This window comes from Natrix helvetica, assembly GCF_964273705.1.
Source record: "Natrix helvetica genome assembly, chromosome: 2".
Taxonomy (NCBI): Eukaryota; Metazoa; Chordata; class Lepidosauria; order Squamata; family Natricidae; genus Natrix; species Natrix helvetica.
In genome coordinates, this window is record NC_138552.1 from 99,273,935 (window position 1) to 99,293,057 (window position 19,123).

Genomic DNA, 19,123 nt, shown 5'->3' on the forward strand with positions numbered 1-19,123 from the left:
AGAATCCCAGTCAATCATAAACAATATCAGAAGTTATCTTATTGCAACGGTCAGTAGGAATACAGATTAACACTAGCAGATGGTCACTTCTTGTAGCAATAGAATAACCCTTAGACTTCTATATCACTTCACAGTGTTTTACAGCCCTCCCTTAAGTGATTCACAGAGTCAGCGTATTGCCCCCAACAATTTGGGTTCTCATTTCACTGACCTTGGAAGGTTGGGAGGCTGAGTCATTCTTGAGCCTGTGAGAATCGAACTGCTGGCATCCAACAGTCAGCAGAAGTAGCCTGCAGTATTACGTTCTAACCACTGCACCACCACGACTCTGGTAGGTACATGTTGGCCAACTCATCCCCCAGTCTTTTCCTTTAAGGATGTTTTTGTTTTTAATTACTATCTTTTCATTTTTTATTATTGCACCTTGAGATTCATTCATATGGGAAATAATATAGAAACCTATTCTAGAAGTAATAAAAGTAAAGATTTCCCCTGTCCAGTCGCGTAAACTCTTAAGAGGCAGTGCTGATCTCCGTTTCTTACTTGAGGACATTTTCCATGGTCATTTGTCAGCATAGCTATTTGCCAAAGGTACACAGAGCACTGTTAACTTATCACTGAAGTGGTACCTATTTATCTATTTGTATTTGCATGCTTTTGAACTGCTAGGTTGTCAGTAGCTGGGGCAGGAATGGGAGCTCACTCCATTATGCAATATTTGGGACTTGAACTGCCAACCTTCTGGTCAACAAGCTGAGCGTCTAAACTGCTTGGTCATCGCATCCCCAGTATAGGTAATAATATTCCATTAAATATTTCCTACCCATATTTAGAAGAAATCCCTTATGTTTTCCCCCTAATGGATTATCCCCTTAAAAAAAAAACCTGTATCCTGAGGAAGAAGGGGGGGGGGGGAAGGGAAAGGAAAAGGGGGAAAAAAAGAGAAACCCTCATCTTTCTGTAAATCTGAGTTGTTCCTGATCAATTAAAGTTTGCGGCTATTTGGCTTTGTCTTAAGCAACATTTTCTTGACCTTCGTGGTGAGAGTTAAACCCATTAAAGTTGGCAGAACAGAATGCCAAACCACAGCATTCAATTGTGCATTGATTCAGCACTTCAGCATTTGGGCAATTACAGTTTGAGAAGTTAAGAAAGAATTAAGGATATATAAAAATATATATTAGCTAACATGTAAACCAAAAATGAGTAACATTTAAAATAGTTGTGGTTGGCTATATGTATTCATGAGAAGATAATACTGTACAAACCTAGCATAGTTGTTGTTGTCTACAAAAGAGGGGCATAGATATTATCCAATTCCTGTGTTGACTGTGTAAGACAATTTAAATTCAGATATCCTAGATATGCAGTACATATGAGAATCTATGGATAGGTTGAGTAGAATTGTCCCCCCCTCTTCTGTATTTTGTTTTTTTTCTGAGTCCATCATCTAGGATCATCATCTCAAGGTGTGCATTTCTGCTCCTCCAAATTAAGCATTTCCTTCATATCCGTACCAAAGCTCTTAGCCAAAGAAAGGTGCCATCTTGATCCCAGCTTTACTCTGAAAAATAAAATATAGCTGTTCAATGTCAACATTATGCCTCTCTGCTTTGCTAGACATGCTGTCCCAACCAATTAAAAATGATAGTTCCCTTATTAGGCCCTTTATAAAATTAAATGTGCAACCAGACACAAAAAACCACAGTCACTGCTGTCCTCTCTAAAATGCCTTTCTGTATCTCTAATACTCTAATGCAGGGGTGTCCAAACTTGGGAACTTTAAGACTTGTGGACTTCAACTCCCAGAATTCCCCAGCCAGTCATGCTGGCTGGGGAATTCTGGGAGTTGAAGTCCACAAGTCCTAAAGTTCCCAAGTTTGGACACCCCTGCTCTAATGCTATGTTGTTCCAGAATGCCTATCCCCCCACCATCCAACAGACATTCAACAATTCCATTAATTTGGAAATAATAATGCCAGCTTGTCCACTGGGAAATGACCTCAGTTTAAATTTCGGAGGTTTAACTGCTTTTAAATTAAATAAGCACTTTCCTCTCTTTACGATAGGGAGAAAAATATCAGTTGGCCTATTAATTGCCCATAAAGAGATTCTCTATCTGTTTTGATTCCTGCAAGTGTATATTTAATTCTTTCCTTTCACTATTTTTAATCAGTTAAATAGCTAATTGTGAATGCAAAAGAACAATGAGAGGAAAACAGTAATTACATTCTCCACTAAAACTGAAATATATATTCAAGCAATTCAGGAAAAGCTAGTTAACGGGACATTAATACGCTTCATCAATAATTCCAAGCTAGGATCAACAAGAAATAATGAAATGGACTGAAGCTTGAAACAAGAAACTTTTTTTTTTTTTGCTGAAAGTGACCTCAGCTTAAAGGACTATATAAAAGGATCTTAAGGGTGAAACATTGCTCTAGATTTAGTCAAATGAAATCTCTTTCTCATATCAACTAATTATTCCAGCTAATTATGGCAGAAAAGTACTCAGTGATAGATGGAAGCAATATTTAGGTATTACTGCGAGTGAAGTATAGTGAAGAAAATGCTGGGCTTTGGCTGTGAAGACTCAGATGCAGATTTCTACTCATTAATGAAGACAGTAAGTGACTTTTCTTTCTCAACCTAACCAATTCACATGATTGTTTGGACGATAAAATTAACCAGAAACTTCACTGGTGGCTAGGAGGGGGAAAATGTGTACATTGCAGCTCTTAGACTAGAGGAAGTGACTCTGAGCCCCTAAAAATAGTGATCAATTCCAGTACTTCTCCTTAACCTTCTGTTCATCTCTGTATGCAGAAGCTCATAAATATCTCAAGCATTTGTTTTGTTTGTGGGCAAAGTTGGCTGAAGTCAGTGGTGGGATTCAAATTTTTTTATTACTGGTTCTGTGGGCGTGACTTGATGGGCGTGGCATGGCTTGGTGGGCATGGCAGGGGAAGGATACTGCAAAATCCTCATTCCATCCCGATCAGCTGGGACTTGGGAGGCAGAGAATAGATGGGGGCAGGGGCAGTCAGAGGTGGTATTTACCAGTTTTCCAAAGTACTCAAAATTTCCGCTATTGGTTCTCCACAACTGGTCAGAACCTGCTGAATACCACCTCTGGCTGAAGCCAACAAAATAATGATATGGTATGGTGAATCTTTTCCAACACAGCATATAGAGTTGTCCTCTACGTTGGCTTCTCCAAGAGAAAGAGAAAACTGATAAGACCCTGGATATCAACTAATCCAAACTTTTGTTCAGTTTCAGAATTTACTACTACAGCAACTACATGCATATCAAGGCCAGGAGCACTCTGCTGTTGAAATTAAATTGAAGATTGAGATGCTGGATTAGGACTCAATAGACTAAACTCCCCACATGACTACAGAGCTTAAAGAATCAGTGTGGGTGTATTAGCCTCAGATCACCTCAGTTTCCCTCACAATGGTACTGTGGCACAAAATAAGGAAAAAAAACCTTGTGAAAGTAAGCTAGGGTTGTCTGAGGAGATACCGGTCATCTTGCAACAAAAACTGAATTGAGAAGCAGAGCTCACCATATGAGGAAATTGTGCAAATAACACAATGTCAAAAGTCTTGGTCAACTGTGGATCTCATTGAGGATTCTGGAATTAGATGGCAGATTCTTCTTAGGAGGTTGTTCCTCTATCCTGGTCCTATTAGACCTCTCGGCGGCTTTTGATACCATCGACCATGGTATCCTATTGCGCCGGTTGGAGGGGATGGGAGTCGGAGGTACCGTCTTGCGGTGGTTCGGCTCCTACCTCTCCGACCGGAAGCAATGTGTGTTGACAGGGGGGCAGAGGTCGACCCTGAGGCCACTCACTTGTGGGGTGCCACAGGGGTCGGTCCTCTCGCCTCTCCTGTTCAATGCATATGTGAAGCCGCTGGGTGAGATCATCCGTGGCTTTGGGGTTGAGTACCATCTGTACGCTGATGATACTCAGCTGTACATTTCAACCCCAAACCACCCCAACGAGGCTGTCGAAGTGATGTCCCGGTGTTTGGAAGCCGTCGGGGTCTGGATGGGGGACAACAGACTCAAACTCAACCCCTCCAAGACTGAGTGGCTGTGGCTACCGGCACCTCGGTTCAGCCAGCTGATACCATCGCTGGCCATAGGGGGCGAACAACTGTCCCCTGTGGAACGGGCGCGCAATTTGGGCGTCCTCCTTGATGCCCGGCTGTCAATGGATGACCATGTGGCAGCCGTGGCAAGGGGGGCGTTCCACCAGGTTCGCCTGGTGCATCAATTGCGCCCCCTACTGGACCAGAGTGCCCTACGCACGGTCACTCACGCGCTGGTGACGTCTCGCCTGGACTACTGCAATGCCCTCTACATGGGGCTCCCCTTGGGACGCATCCGGAGACTACAGCTAGTCCAGAACGCAGCCGCGCGGGCCATCATGGGGAGTGCACGATACTCCCGCGTAACACCCCTCCCGCGCGAGCTGCACTGGCTGCCTGTGGCCTTTCGGGTGCGTTTCAAGGTATTGATTACCATCTTTAAAGCGCTCCATGGCATAGGACCTAGTTATCTGCAGGATCGCATCCTACCACACACGTCCCTACGACCAATCCGCTCTCACAGGGAGGGACTCCTCCTGGTGCCGTCCACCAGGCAATGCCAGCGGGCGACACCTAGGAGTAGGTCCTTCTCTGTGATGGGCCCAACCCTCTGGAATGACCTCCCCCCCAACATCAGAACCACCACTGACCTCCGTTCCTTCCGTCAAAAACTAAAGACTCACCTGTTTCAATTAGCTGGCCTGGCACACTCTTAGTCTTACTTCCCGGGGATATATTTTAATTGGGTTTGGGTATTTTAATTGGGATGTTTTAGGGCTTTTATACTATATTTATTTCTTTGTACAGTCTCACCTCCTCCACTCAAATGCTCAAGTATTTAATTGTTTATATATTATTTATATTGTTATTTATGTATTTTATCTGTGTTTCATTGACTGTACACCGCCCCGAGTCCCTTTTTGGGAGAGGGGGCGGTTTATAAATCCAAAGAAATAAAAATAAAATAAATAATAAAAGATGGCAAGGGAACAGGGCAATTTATTACCAAAAGAATGCTGAATAATCAAGAAATAAGCCCAATATTCAAAAGAAAAAAGTCAATACAAACCCATGTCCTGCTATAGAGCATTCCCTCATTTTCATGATACTGTAAGTCAAACTGCTTGTTTACTTTTAATTCCTGGACCTTCACATTTACCGTATTTTTCAAAGTATAAGATGCATCTTTCCCCTCCAAAAGAGGGTGAAAGTCTGGGTGTGTCTTATACTCTGAATGTAGCCCCATCCACCTGCCCGCCCCCACCCTTCAGTCTCCGCACATCGCATTTTCGGGTGGCTCCAGGTCGCGGGGATCCTCACTTCCACTAGGATTTTGCTAATGAGCTTTTTATCAATTTAAAACAAACTCTATCACCCTACATGTATTTAACTGGAGGGGGTGAGGTGGGGGATGATTTTCACGGGGGCAGAAGAGGGACTTGGCACTGAAGGCTCAATTCCCGAAATGCCTCCGTCTTCCTACCTATAACCATAGACATTGAAAGTCTACTTTCTCGCAGCAAGACCCAATAGAGAGGCAGCATTTCAGTCCTCCTGGATGCAGTCATCTCATAAACACACTGCCCTGCGTCCCCCCCGCAATCCTGATCAAACAGTCTTTGCAGGCCAGCTGCCAGGGGAGTGATCTGTGTGGTTCTCTGGCCAGGAAACTTCATAATGGGAAGAGTAGGCGGGGGAACCCATCCGGCCGCAAAGCCTGCACTTGGCGACAGGAGTCGAAGCAGTCTTCCGCACACCAAGTGTTTGGAATCAGAAGGAAAGTGTTTTTGGGCAGCGGCACCATGATTCCCTCTCCGATTCCACAAACGGCACGTGCGGAAGGCGGCGGATCTGAAGCGAAGGCATTTCAGGAGAATCTGGGCAGGAGGAAAGAGTAGGTGAGTCTGCAGTGCCTTACGCCACTTGTGCAGCACCCCCTTCACCAAATGAGTGCCGACCTCCTGATTCTCAGGGACGCTTCGGGAATCAGGCTCTGACCGAGGCAGCAAAGGTGCAGGGCAGTGTGTTTATGAGATAACAGTGTGGAGAAGGACTGAAGCGCTACGTCTCTCTTGGGCCTTGCTGTTAGAAAGCCAGGCTTTCAATGCCTACGGTTATAGGTAAGAAGACGGGAGTGACTTGGGAGTGGAGTCTTTGGTGCCAAGCCCCACTTCTGCCCCCATGAACATCATCCCCAACCGAACCTCACCCCCTCCAATTAAATACATATAAGGTGATAGGGTTTGTTTTATAATAGAATAGAATATAATAGCAGAGTTGGAAGGGACCTTGGAGGTCTTCTAGTCCAACCCCCCACCTAGGCAGGAAACCCTATACTGTTTCAGACAAATGGTTATCCAATATCTTCTTAAAGAATTCCACTGTTGGAGCATTCACAACTTCTGGAGGCAAGCTGTTCCACTGATTAATTGTTCTCACTGTCAGAAAGTTTCTCCTCAGTTCTAAATTGCTTCTCTCCTTGATTAGTTTCCACCCAATGCTTCTTGTTCTACCCTCAGGTGCTTTGGAGAATAGTTTGACTCTCTCGTCTTTGTGGCAACCCCTGAGATATTGGAACACTGCTACCATGTCTCCCCTAGTCCTTCTTTTCATTAAACTAGACATACCCAGTTCCTGCAACCATTCTTCATATATTTTAGTCTCCAGTCCCCTAATCATCTTTGTTGCTCTTCTCTGCTCTCTTTCTAGAGTCTCCACATCTTTTTTACATCATGGTGACCAAAACTGCAGTACTCCAAGTGTGGTCTTTCCAAGGCATTATAAAGTAGCATTAACACTTCACGTGATCTTGATTCTATCCCTCAATTTATGCAGCCTAGAAATGTGTTGGCTTTTTTGGCAGCTGCTGCATACTGCTGGCTCATATTTAAATGGTTGTCCACTAGGACTCCAAGATCCCTCTCACAGTTACTACTATTGAGCAAGGTACCAGATATACTGTACCTGTGCATATTGTTTTTCTTGCCTAAATGTAGAACCTTACTTTTTTCATCATTGAATGTCATTTTGTTAGATAGTGCCCAATGTTCAAGTTTGTCAAGATCCTTCTGTCTCTTTAGCCTTTCTTCTGGAGTGTTGGCTATTCCTGCCAGTTTGGACTCATTTGCAAATTTGATGAGTTCCTCATTTATTCCCTCATCCAAATCATTGATGAAGATGTTGAAAAGTACTGGGTCTAAAACAGAGCCTTGGAGTACTCCACTGCATACTTTCCATATTTAAATGGATAAAAAGCTCATTAGCAAAATCCACATGGAAGTGAGGATCCCCGCTGCCTGGAACCACCCGAAAATGCAATGTGCAGAGGCGACGATGGTCTGTGGCAATCCCCACAGTCTGGAACAGTTGATTGGGGGTATTCCACCTGCCAATCAGCTGCTCCAGCTGAATCAGACTGCAACAATGTGCTGAAGTTGACCAGGCCATTTGCTGTTTGCTGCAAGGATGCGATGGATGCTGGTAGGCAGAGGCAGAAAGTTTTTTTCTTCTTTTCCTCCCCCAAAATTAAGATGCATCTTATACTCCAGTGCGTCTTATACTCTGAAAAATACAGTATCTTGTACCTCACAGCTTCAGGACCTTAACTGAATAGCTTGTTTGTGTGAATCAGACTTGTAGATTTCGGCTTATCAAAATAAAGCACAACTGTGGAGAAACTGACAATAAAGAACAGAGAGAAAATGAAGGTGGGAATGGGGCAATGAAACCACAAGTGTCTTTCAGATTTTCTAGGTATGTTATGCAAAGAAGGATCTATCCATAAGTAGGTATTAATTTCTTCCCCCGTGAAATTAGTTTCTGTTTCTGCTTGTTGTATATAACATTGTTCAAGATCTATATATGTTTTTCTGTTATTCTTATTCTTTATTTATTCTTATAAAGTAAAATTGAAATATTGGACTTTTAAGGAATGAACAGATCGATTGATTTATAAACTTTATCTTCTTCTTGTGCCATATCCATCATCAGATGTTGGCAATCATGTTGGCTATCCTATTTTTATCAACAACCACATGACAAAGTGCTGTTGAGTTTTGTCCAAACCAGTCCCTTAGATTTTGAAGCCATGAAGTTCTTCTGCCTAGACCTCATTTGCCTTCAGTCTTTCCCTGGAGGATTAAGTGAAGTATGCTGTATTTTTCCGAGTGTCGCATCACATGTCTGAAATATTCTGACTTTCACTTTTTAATGGTTTTGATGATTTTCCTTGGCTTTATATCACATTTTAATTGCTATTGTTTTTTTTTTAAAAAAACAAAGCAATCCCAAATTGAGACTGATGTCTGGGGATTAAAAAAAAACAATAATCTTAAACAGTTGCAATAAAGAAATAAAAAAATGTGTAAAAACAAAAACTGAAATCTCTATGAAGGCAGAGTAACAATATGACTTAGACTGAATCACACAGCATTTCTAAATAACCAGCATCTTAGTTAAAGACACACATCATAAGCTAGAATCAGATTCAGAAGCTTCGAAGAAAACAAACAAACTCAGGAACCATAACTGAGTAGGGAAGTAACTTTTTATGATCCTAGGATGATGAGTCTGACCTTCAGAATTTGGAATTCACATTGGAACGAATGCATCTTTTGATACATGAAAGATTTGCTTTACTAGAAGATGAATTTAATTTTCACTTTGCTATAACAAAGCAGGGGAACAAACAAGAGGGAAATAAAACAGGGGAGGGCAAAGACCCTGCACTTCTAACAGTATGGCTGACTATTTGATCACTTTAAAATGAATAATGAATTTCTTATAAGACCTGACCTTAATATTAGCAGAAACAATGAATGTAAAAAACTGGAGTCAAAATAGCTATGAGTAAACTGATTTCAGTGATGTAGCTGAGCATGTGTTGCTCCTTCTATATCCCCCACTGAACTCAAAGTAGCGCAAGGTATCAAAATTCACCAGCTGATATTTATGCAGCTCTTCATATCAGTAATCCTCTTTTCCAAATAAATGCTGAGGAAGCATCAAAACCAAAATATTCTGACTTAACTTTGTATTTGTGATCAGAGGTGGTATTCAGCAGGTTCTGACCCATTCTGGAGAACCGGTATGCAGAAATTTTGAGTGGTTCTGAGAACCACTAAATACCACCTCTGATTAGCCCCGCCTCCATCTATTCTCTGACTCCCAAGGCCAAGCTGATCGGGAGGAAATGGGGATTTTGCAGTAACCTTCTCCTGGAGTGGGGAGGGAATGGCAATTTTACAGTATCCTTCCCCTGCCATGCCCACCAAGCCATGCACACCCAGTCATGCCCATCAAGCCACACCCACCGAACCGGTAGTAATTTTTGAAAATCCCACCACTGTTTGTGATGCAGTTTTTGCTCTGCTTTCTCTGAGATGTTCTGAGACATAATGGGAGTGGTTATATACTCTCCAAAACTTCCTGAGGTTAGATAGATTGTCTAATCACGCATCTTCTGGGATAACAGGACTTTTGCCCTAATCTCTTCCTCCTTGTTGAACTGGAGCAGTGTTTCTCAACCTTGCCAACTTTAATACATATGGCTTGGCTGGCTGGAGGATTTTGGAAATCAAAGTCCACACAACTTATGGTTGCCAAGACTGAGAAATACGGACATACAGTTTCAAAATAAGCATTTTGTTAAAAACAAAACAAAACTCAAAGGTAGATTTGAGGATTAAGCATAAATAGTCCACTCTGACTGAATGCTGACAAATACATTAAAAATATCTAATGTATTCCCGCTTGGGGGCTTCCAATGAACATGGTTGACTGACCAACCTATGGGAGTTTCCTCTGGACCGAAGCTTCTTCAACTAGGAACAAGGGAACCATATTCCCTTTGTTTTCATGACTTTATTGGATTTACTGAGTTAGAGAGATTCCTAGTATCACCCTGTTGGAAGAAACTTTTCTTCTGTGTTCAGCTCCAAGTAGGGAAAAAGACACTGGAAACATGGAGGCTGCTTGGAAAGATGGTTTAATAGTGGACAGGACCACATGGTTTGAGGTCCTGAACAGAAAAGGGTGATGACATATTTCAAGATGTTGGGTGAAGAAGAAAAGAGAGCAAGATGCTGGAAGTTCCTGGCTTTATACTCTCTATTCGGCCCCACCTCTCTGTTTCCTGTTCCTGTGTAAGAAATGTATTCTGATTGGTTGTCAGAGTCCCATGGGGCCATGCAGGGGCAACTCTCTAGACTGTGCTTTGACTCCATGTTTGGTTGAACGTTGCTTCTTCCCAGGAGCCCTGTGGTGAGTTTCTGTAGAAAGTTAATCCTATCTTTGTTATGCAGAGTAAACTAGCTCAGGGCCCCTAATGGCCCATTGAGAAAGGTGGGGCTATTAAAAGTGAGTCTGTTTCCTGCCTAAAAACATGTTTCTCCATTTCTGATCGAGGGAAATAATATTCTGCCTTTTCAATATTTCTTAGGATATTTCATTTTTGTAGAAGAGTGGTGGGGGCTAACTTTCTACAACCCTACAAGATCCTCCATACAACAGAAGTCTGCAAGCAGCTTCAGGAGCTGTTTTTCGGAGTAACTGTTCAGTTGGGGAAAGGCAGGGCTGCAATCCCTTCCTTGTTGAAAAAGTAGCTGTTTTGGCAATTATTTTTCACTGAAAATAAATTGTGCCTTTCATACAGATTGTTATCTGTATTAACTAAAAAAGTTAATACTAGTTTAGTATTTAGTAATACTAGTTTAGTATTAACTAAAAAGACTTTTTTTAGCCTCAACCTGCTACTTTTTTTTAAAGATGTGCCATTTTTGAGACTCCTTTAAGGAGGAAGAGGATTGCTGAAGGCAAGCTAACATAAGGAAGGATGGAGTATCTTTTGTTGTGTACTCGAGTTACGACCAGCCGATGTCAATCAAGCCGGCAGGTGGTTGTTATTGGTTCACAGGCGGAGGCGTTCCGGCAGGAGAATGGCAAAGTTCTAATTGGTTGACGGTTTGACAGCTACCTTATAAATAGCTGTCAAACCAAGCATTACTGTTCTGTTGTGTTAATGTTCTGACTGATTAAATACTGTTGAATGCAGAATCGCCTCAGTCATTTCTCACTACCACAGAGAATATAATACTGGTGATGAGGAGCAGGAACAAATCCACAGACTGCCACAGCTTTAATTACCGGCTCTCCGATCGCTACATTGTCTGCTATTCCCAATTTTGCTCCCTTCAGCGCAGAAAAAGAATAATGGGAAGCGTTCTTAGAAAGGTTTGAATGCTTCTTCCTTGCCCATGATTTAGCTGAAGTAAATAATGATCGGAAAAGAGGCTTCTTTTTAAGCGCATGTGGCCCCGAAATGTTTAGTATGGTCCGGGCACTTACCGCTCCTACGCCTATTACTTCTGTTCCTTGGGATATACTGCTGACTAAATTAAAAAATCATTATTTGCCAGCACCCTTAAAGATTGCACATAGACACGCATTCAGACAATGTACGCAGACAGATGGGGAATCCATCTGCCAATATATGGTTTCCCTCTGTCATGAGGCAATACATTGTGATTCCATGACTTGGACGAGGCTCTTTTAGAACAACTAGTCTGTGGCATTAGGGGTATCAGACTGAAGCACAGACTTTTAGCCAGACCCAAGCTCACACTCCAAGCTGCTGTGGATGAAGCCAGGGCTGCTGAGATGGCCGAAAAGTCTACTGCCCAAATTCAAAACAGTTTGAATGGTACTAGCCAGCAATTCTCCTCTGCGTTAATTCATCAACAAGGAGACCCTGAGGAGACATAGTCTGAGAACTGTGAGGAAATTGCCCGCCTTAACACGAAACCTAAGATAACTCCTTGGCCCTCCTAATTCCCTCACGAGAGTTGCTAGGATTGCAGAGGCAAATATCTCTGCTCAAATTGTCGTTTTAAAACTGCAATATGCAGATGTTGTGGTTGGAAGGGACATTTGGCGAGCATCTGCCATGTGATGGTTCCTGAAGTCGATCGTCAATCTTGCCATTTCTCTGCCAAGAAGTCAGCCAGGTCACTGGCTGGCTCCCGGACTCATTACTCCGCGCTGGACAGCGAAAGCTATCAAGACACCTGGGATGTCCAAACCACAGCCGAGCAAGCATCAAAGATGTCCAATTTTTTTTTCACCATACAGATTGAAGGCACTCCATGTACAATGGTGATCGACACTGGGTCTACGAAATCCATCATTTTATGGGCATCATTTCAGAAAATTGCGCCCTCATTTCAAAAAGCCTCCCTGTCCTGATGCAACTGTCGTTTAAAGGACTACAAGGGAAACCTGATACCAGTTGTTGAAATGGCTTCGGTACTGGTTGAGCACAACACCTTCAAGGGTTATCTGCCTCTAGTCATGGTTGCCAAGCCTCTGGCCACCCTGCTGGGCATTGACTGGTTCGAGCCTCTGGGACTCACCATTGATGGCATCACTCCACCATGACTGACGATTTTGCTGATTTGACCAAAGAGTTTTCTGATGTGTTTGCTAGTTCACTGGGTAATTCTAAGTGAACACCAATCACCCTTAATTTGGACCCTAGGGTAGCCCCAATTTGCTTGAAAGCTAGAAGAGTTCCATTCGCCTTAAAGGCCAAAGTAAAGGTTGAATTGGATAAGTTAATTGGGCAAGGGATTCTGGAGCCCGTCGACCAAGCACAGTGGGAGACTCCCATCGTCACCCCTGTGAAGGCCGATGGGTCTATCAGGTTCTGTGCTGATTACTGCTCGACAATAAATAAAGCTTTACAAGCTAACCCATACCCAATGCCGGTAGTGCAACATCTGTTGCACTCATTGGGGCATGGCCAAATTTTTGCCAAATTGGACATGGCACAGGTGTATCAACAATTGCCTATTGATGACGTCTCTGCCAATGCTCAAACTATTGTGACTCACAAAGGAGCTTTTCGTTGCAAAAGACTGCAATTTGGAGTTTGTGTGGCTCCTGGCCTATTTCAAAGCCTTATGGAGCAATTGCTCCAAGGGCTCGATGGTGTGGTCCTGTATTTTGACAACATTTTGATCGCTGCCAAATGCAAATCTGATCTTATCATCAAAGTACGGGCCGTGCTGTTTCATTTTCGGAAAGCAGGTCTAAGGCTTAAGAGGAGCAACTGTCATCTGGGGGTACCATCCATGGAATTCCTAGGATTTTTAATTGATGGACAAGGAATCCACCCCACCCCAGCTAAGGTTGAGGCCATCCATAAAGCACCCACCCCTACTTCTAAAGGTGAGTTGCAGGCTTTCCTTGGTCTGCTGAATTTCTATGCGGTTTTCTTGCCACATAAGGCCACCATAGTGGAGCAGCTGCACAGACTTCTTGACAGTTCGGCTGCCTGGCATTGGGAAACCCAAGAGGCACAGGCCTTTGCCACTGTCAAACGTCTACTGACGTCATTGGCTGTCCCCGTGCAGTATGACAAGCGGCTGCCATTGACCCTCACCTGTGACGCCTCCCCCTATGGGATAGGGGCTGTGTTGGCTCACTTGTTACCCTCATGTCAGGAAGTTCCTATCGCTTATTTCTTGTGTACCTTAACAACAATTGAAAGAAATTACAGTCAGGTTGATAAGGAGGCGCTGGCAACTGTGGCGGAAGTCAAGAGGTTTCACGACTACCTGTATGGCCAACACTTCCTCCTTGTCACCGATCACAAGTCCTTTCTAGGAATTCTTGCATGTGATCGCCCGACATCCCCCATACTATCACCCCGCATACTGAGGTGGTCCAAATTCCTAGCTGGCTATTCCTATTGGTTGGAACATCGGCCTGGGAAACAGGTGGGGCATGCGGATGCATTAAGCCGCTGCCCGATGCCCCTGCATGTGCAAGACCCAGCACCAACTTCCCTTGTCCTAGTGATGGAGGATCTGGAATTGCCACTAACTGCCACTGATATAGCAACACACACGAACAGGAATAAGATACTCTCCTGAGTCTTAGAATGGGTCCTTAGGGAGTGGCCAGTGGAGCCATTAACTGAGGATTTTGTCTCCTATAGCCGGCGGAGAATGAAGTTATCTGCTCTACAGGTGTGTGTGCTTTGGGGCAGCCAAGTCATGATTCCTACAGCACTCCGTTCTCAAATATTGCAGAGGTTGCACGAGGGCCATCCGGGCATATGCCACATGAAGGTCCTTGGCTGTAGCTGCATATGGTGGCTGGGTTTGGATGAGGCCATCAAACAGTGGGTGGGACAATGTGAAGCTTGCCAATTTTCTAGGCCCATGCCACCCGCAGCAATACCTAGAGAATGGGAGAAACCATTGGCTCCTTGGTGGAGTTTGCATCTCATTTTTTCAGGGTCTATACAAGGAACTTACATTATGATTGTGGTGGATGCCTTTTCTAAATGGGTTGAAATTATAATCATGGTGACCACCATTGCTGAAGCCTCCATAAAGGTCCTGCAGAGATTATTCGCTTGCCATGGATTGCCTGATGTTGTAGTTTCGGACAACAGCCTGCAGTGGCCAGCAGCTGTTTCCCAAACATTCCTTGCTACTCTGGATGTCCTCCAGGCTCTAACTGCACCTTTCCACCCTGCGAGTAATGTTCAAGCGGAACGGGGCATCCGCTCGGCCAAGGAGGCCCTGGGGAAAATGGACTCAGGGAATTTGCATGACAAAATCACTCAGTATTTGCTGTTTCAACATTCTACCCCCTGCCCATAACTAACCAGAGCACTGCCGAGTTATTGATGGGCAGTAAGCTCCAGACCACACTAGACTCCACCCAAACTATGGTATTTCACAAAATCCAATAAGGCCTCCCCAAGCTAGGATGTTAAAAAGGAGTGACAGTGTTTTTGCACAAAACTTCACTGGGGCTCCTAAGTGGGTTCCAGGCACAATAACCAAAATAACAGGACCCTATTCTTACAGGGTTCTTCTAAATGACGGTCGTCTGTGGCGGCGCCATATTGACCATCTGCACCACCACGATACATCAGGGGACCGGGTCAATGATGAGGACCAACCTGACAATGAAAGAGCCAATGCTGCCTGCCGGCCAAGCCATCCTGCGATGCCTAACCCCCCCCCCCCAATCACCGCCCGTCGAGCTCTTGTCGGCTGACCTACCTGCAGTCCAGGGCAGAGTCTCCGAGGCTGTCCGAGGACCATCATGCTACTGCCAGGGGGGAGGGCACAGTTCTTTCTCCTCCCCTGCCGCTGGCGCAAGAACTGTGACATTCAGGAAGGATCAGGTGCCGAGCTGCCTATCTCTCCGACTACGCCTGTGCGAACTCAGGGGAAAGAGGTGTTGTGTACTCGAGTTACGACCAGCTGATGTCAATCAAGCTGGCAGGTGGTTGTTATTTTTTCACGGGCAGAGGAGAATGGCAAGGTTCTAATTGGTTGACGGTTTGACAGTTACCTTATAAATAGCTGTCAAACCAAGCATTACTGTTCTGTTGTGTTAATGTTCTGACTTATTAAATACTGTTGAATGCAGAATTGGCCTCAGTCATTTCTCACTACCACAGAGAATATACAATACAATACAATACAATACAATACAATACAATACAATACAATACAATACAATACAATACAATATCTTTGATGGTAAAATAGAAGGACAAAAAGTTGTGGCTGTTTTATTTAAAGTAATATTTGGATTGTTGGAGATGGCTGAAACTTTCCTATTTTTTTGAATGTTCATTGGCCAGGAAGCATTAACTGATTTATTATAAATCTACTCCTTGACCACGAGAGGGAGCTAAGGAAATAGAGACTAGTGCAGTTTGACTTTTTGAAAAAGAGCTGCTTGAGAAACATTGAAATAAAACTATTCACTTTATAGATCAATTAGGTTCTAAAGACATTATGAAAACTACTCAAATAATTGGAAGAAAGATGAATATTTCAGAGATGCAATTATTTGTAGAAAGAACCCATTTGAGACAATTTCACAGGTATTTGACAATGCAAAGGAATTAACTACAATTTTGAATGTACTGTAAATCTGACACTAATCTTTATTATGATGACTGCTTAAATACAAGCCTCTCAATGCAACTGAAAGAAGAGTTCCAAGTAAATCTGCAATTTTTAAGAAGAAAAGTTTGCGACTTTTCCTTCATGGATACTTATAATGTTGTGAATCCTTTGAGAAAAGGGGAATGTTATATTTATTTGATAGATATTCCAGAGAAGAAAAATATTTTATTCTATGAGGTCAAATGGGAGAGAGTGCCTTCAATGTAATAAGCTAACTGGAATTGTTTGGATTTTTATTGGTCTAATATATGCAATTGAAAGAAAGCTTTAATGTAGTTTTGTGTTTATAAAGTTGCTTTTAATTTTTTTCCTTTATGTAATGCTTGAGTAATTTCTAAAGCTTATAAAATATTATTGAAAGTGAGTTTTAAAGAATGTATGTTAAGAGGAAGTGAAAAATAGATGTACTAGAACTTACTGATATTAGAAATATTTTAAAGAAAAGTTTAATGTTTTAAAATGGTTATTAAAAAACTGCTTCTCCCCTTTGATGTTAAAGAATCTGAAATAATTTTGTTAATATAAATGATGATAATCTATAAAGAATAATAAGTGCAAATAGAAATATGTATTATTTCTCACAACAGATGGTTAAATTGATTGCTTTATACAAAGAAGAGAATATATCTAAATACGTTTCTATTTGGAAATCACTTCTGATTAAGAATTTTCTGTATTAAGATGTGAATCCTACTCCAATATTTCTTTGCTTTATCATATGTCCACCATAAATGGTACATTGTATTTCCAATATTCATTTGAAGTATCTTAATATATTCCTGACAATTTGACAAGTGTTAAGCTACCAACAGTACATCATCATCTTATAAACATTTCCTTTTAAATTATAATTTAATATTTATTTTAGACCTTTTGTCCACATGTTCTCCTACTGCTCAAGCATTACATTATATCCAAAGTTCTTTGCTCACTGAATCATACAATGCTTTACATTACCATTCTCCAAGTTCAATTTTAATTACAATTTATAAACCTTAGCAATAATATGTTCATCACTACCACACAATAGGATTTCCAATTCATTTTTCATAAAAATCAAATCCATAGCTCTTTTTTATCTAATTTGAATCTTTCTTTCAATTATAAATATGTACCCCAATGGCAAACGTCCTTCTGATTCCAGCTCCTCTTTAGAGAATAAGGTCACCATATTTGAAGATGCTGAGCTTGTCGATCAGAAAGGGCCTCCTCCAGGTGCCGTCCACCAGACAGTGCCGAGGGGCGGCGCCTAGGAGCAGAGCCTTCTCTGTGGCGGGCCCAGCCCTGTGGAATGACCTCCCTCCGGATATTAGGACCACCACTGACCTCCGCTCCTTCCATGTAAAGCTCAAGACCCACCTATTCCAAATAGCTGGCCTGGCTCAACCATAACCTCATATCGCTCCTGACGGGTTTTTAATTTGGTAATTTTATTCAATGAGATTTTAAATTGTGTTTTTTAATTGTTTTCACTCATCAGTCTACCTCCTCCATGCACATGTATATGTCTTTGTTCTTATGTATGTTTGTCTTTATCTGTATTTTATTTGTTTTGATTGTACGCCGCCCCGTGTCCTTCGGGAGAGGGTTGCGGCTAACAAATAAAATTATTATTATTATTATCATTATTATTATTATTTGTAGGATCCAATTATTTCTTTAAAATCACAAAAACAACGCCACATTCTGAGTTCTACCTTTTTTGTATGTGTTTGCACCTGTTCAAAAGGAGCAGAGTTTGCCTTAAGATATGCAATGCTTTCATTAGTTACTTCCTTTGGGTCATCTCTGCAGACGTATGTGAGTGTAATCTTTCTACTACATTGACCCTTTATTTATTTATTTGATTTTTATCAGCTCTGATCTCTTCCTCAGAGGTCTGGGTCAGTATGAATAACAGCTGAACGCTGGTGGCTGTAACCACAAGTGGGAGAATGTGCCGTTGCCTGTCAGCTGTTGTTGGAAATGCTTTTCGACATTTTCCATTTGCTCTGACACAAAAAAACCCTCAGACAATCTCTCTAAATAGCTCTACACCCGAGCTACAGATATTCACCACTATTGCAAATCTCTTTAAAATCAGATTTATTTTTATATCTTTTGCAAATATCATTTCATCCCCAAAAAGTCAAGTTAGAGGCTTTTCTTCTATCAAATCAAAACTTAAAGAAACACAGTTTTAAAGCATGCACATGGACACACGGGGGAGAGGGAGGGAGGGAGGGAGGGAGGGAGAGAGAGAGAGAGAGAGAGAGAGAGAGGGAGAGAGAGAGAGAGAGAGAATGAAACAATTTTGCACGTGTAATTCCCTCAAACTGCAAATTGTTCCTCCATATTTTGTTTTATTTGTTAAATCTGTTTAATCTGTTTATTTGTTTAAGCCTGGGCTGCCTGTTTAGCTTTATGCTTTATCTGGTTTTATGGGAGGCTTTCTAGCTGTCGATGTTATATCATCCAGAGTCCACTAGAGTTGAATATAATAAATTTAAATCCTACTAAATAAATACATTTAAGCCCCACTGTTGAAAAGAGAAATACACATTTTTTTCTCCATCCTGATCAATTATTGACATGAATCTTGAACGACCATGCTCCATGTTCAAAGGTACAGGATTTGATAGGGTCTTTGATAAGGATGTTTTCAAAAGCACTGAATGAAATGCCAACGTAATTCCTATTGGGTAAAAGCTCACCCCAATCCCCCCCCTAAATAATTCTCTTTTCCCTTGTATAGATGTGATTGAAAATACTAGATGCTTTGTTGCATGCTGATTGCTTCATTTCAACTTATGTATGTTAAGGATGAGGCTGAAAAATTGAAAGAAAATTTCAGCATTTGATAAGTGGCCTTTCTTTTGGAAGAACATCTTCATTTCCTTTTATTTTTATTTTCTTTGCCATATTAAACTTTAAAAAGTGTTCCCAGCTCCACGGGGCAGTTTTGGGGAAATGTCTCTCATCTCATTCATAAACACTCACTCCCACAAATGTACCAAAAGAAGAAGAAATAGAAGAAATATA